Source organism: Sciurus vulgaris (genome assembly GCF_902686455.1).
Source record: "Sciurus vulgaris genome assembly, chromosome: 6".
NCBI classification, from domain to species: domain Eukaryota; kingdom Metazoa; phylum Chordata; class Mammalia; order Rodentia; family Sciuridae; genus Sciurus; species Sciurus vulgaris.
This window is the reverse complement of record NC_136466.1, coordinates 51,071,473-51,074,195: the sequence shown is the minus strand read 5'-3', so window position 1 is coordinate 51,074,195 and position 2,723 is coordinate 51,071,473.

The following is a 2,723-nucleotide window of genomic DNA, read 5'->3' as shown; positions in this document are numbered from 1 at the left end:
GAAATTGCGGCACTAACTCAAAAGATGATCTAAAAGAGTGCATGAACTAGCTAGAGCAGAAGTCGGCAAATTTTAGCTACCATGTTCTGAATTTCATAAAACTTCATTGGAACTCAGCCATGCCCGCTCATTTGCACAGGGTCAAGAACTACATTTATACTACAAGGTCAGAACTGAGTAGTCTCGACAAGGACCATGTATAGCCTGCAAACCATAAAATATTTAATAACTAGCTTTTTAAGAAAGTTTGGCATACCTGCTTTAGTGTTCAATAAAGGAATCCTTTTACATTTTCACCTCATCCAGGGAAATGGGAATAGTTTAGTCCAGAGCTATACCTAGATTTTCAAGTAAGGAAGATAACTTACTCTTGGTCCTTTTCCTCAAATAAAGCCACATAGGTTATTTCTGAGAATGCACATACCTAGAGTGAATGGAAACCAGTGTTGTGGGAAAGAACAAACAGAACTCAAAGGGTGGGAAAAACTAAACTTTATTTTACACTGGCAAGCCCAGAGGAGATTAGCACTCCAAAATTCCGAGCCCCTCTGACCAATTTTTCATAACATTTATAGGCTATCTAGTGTCATGAATTTTCTAGTCTAAAACAGTACATAATTGTACACAAGTTTTCAAAAAATCATATATGATTGTGTATAAGGGTTTTCCAGAGGGAAGTGCTTACAAAAGCAGACTATGATAAGGGAAGCTAGCTCACCAGGACTTCTGTATCTCTAGCCCTGAGTGCCAAGCTCTCACAGGGATTTTTACACTTCAAAGGGATATGGTTAGTCCCAGGGAAAGTGTTTTACATTCTAAGAGGAAGGAGTAAATAGTGCTAATTAGTTTTCCTGAAACCCAACTGGCAGGAACAGGGAGAGGAGAACTCTCACTCTCAGGGGCATTGTCCTCAGTTTACTTTATATCCAGACCTGGGTCAGTTACCCACCACACCAGGACTGTGCCTACTGCTTACTTCAACAGAAACCCCTAAAATGAATCTAGAGAGAGTTCTGAGCCTACGGTGTCAGATACTGGGATTGTTTCTGGTTGTTTGGAACATCATCATAATTTTCTGAAATTATATCTCAATTCTCAGACAGTGAAAAATTAGCAAATTCTAGTGCCCTAGTCAAAATTAAATTTGCTTTTTCATAAAAAAAAAAAACTTCTCATATTTTGTGTCAGAAAGAAATCATAAGTATGTGTTTAAAAAGTTGTAGTCTGGCGTGGGATTTATATAAAAAAAATCAAGTATATCTATTTGTCAAAGAATGTGTTCATCACAGTAATATTATGTGCTTCATTGCAAAGTCATTTAAATCAGAATCATTTTCTTTTCAGTTCTTACATTGTTTTCCTCTACAGGTTTTCATTAAAAAAAAAAAAATAAGCAAATCATCATGAATATTGAGTTTTGTGACATCTGCTCCAACTGTTATAGTAGAAAATTAGGTTAGACTGTCTGGATTCTTTTTCTTCAACAATCTTTTTAGTCTCCTTAAACAAGATACCATATTCTTGCCTGTAGCACTAGCATTAAAAGGTGTTAGGTAGAACTAGGAAGATCTTCCAATATTAGTATATTATAACCAATTCTTTAAAAAGGCGTGTTATTTGTTCCTAGTTGAGTAGCTGTCCTTTAAAAATTTGCCAGTAGAAATGACAAGAATTATGGCTGGGACATAGACAACAACACACCTCTTCCCTTCACAGAGAGAGAAGAAGAAAAATACTCCAGAAGAAAAGCACAGTTTACCTTCTAAGCTAGACCTCTTCCTCAATGGAGTGGACAAGAGAAGAAATGAAAGAAAGAAGAACAAGGTGGCTGGGGTGTAGGACCAGGCCTAAAATTTCACAGAAGCAGCCATCACCATTGACTCCCATCCCTGGGCTCTACCATTCAGGGTGGTGTCTACTTACCACACACGTAGACAAACATATGCACATACACATAAAGAGTCATTCAAGGTTTCAGGAAAATAAAAAGTCGGCTATAAATAGTTGTCCCACAAGTCTATTTAAGCTCTGTGCCATAAGTATGGGCACCTTCTCATTTTTCTTCTTTTTGTTTACATAGCCCAACATATTATAAGAATGTAGCAGATACCGCTTCCATCTTGTCAATTTTGAATGAGCTATTAGTAAAATCAGTTTTAATTTATAGTAGAAGGAAGAAAGGTCCTGATGCCAGTGATGGAGAAGGTGATTCATCCATCATCCTGCACTGAAGCAGCTCTCAATCTCGTCATATTCTGACTGATGGAAATGTTCTCACCGTGTGAAAACCATTTTCATTCTTTAATGCAAATATTGCCATCTTTACAAACAGAGCATTCTTTTATTTGTACTAAGAAAATGAACTCCTTTTACTGAAGTACTCTGGAATTTTGGTTTCAGCATTAATTTAGCACTTACTGCCCAGTGTGCAGAATGAGGCATAAACACATTTGACTATGAGTGAGAGTCAGACAAGGATGAGGGCTGTGAGCAGACACTTGTCATAATCAACTTTTTAATTTAAATCAACTAACTCCTTTATGGTTTTCCCCCTGGGCAGATAGTTTCTCTCCTTCTTCTTGAAAAAACTATATGCAAGATGACTCCCTCCAATAGGGTGTAGATTTTTCTGAACAAAACAATAGGGATTTAAGTTTTAGTTTTTAATAACTGAGCAGAAAAACTTATAAAAAATGAGTCTTAATTTTCATTAAAATATGCTT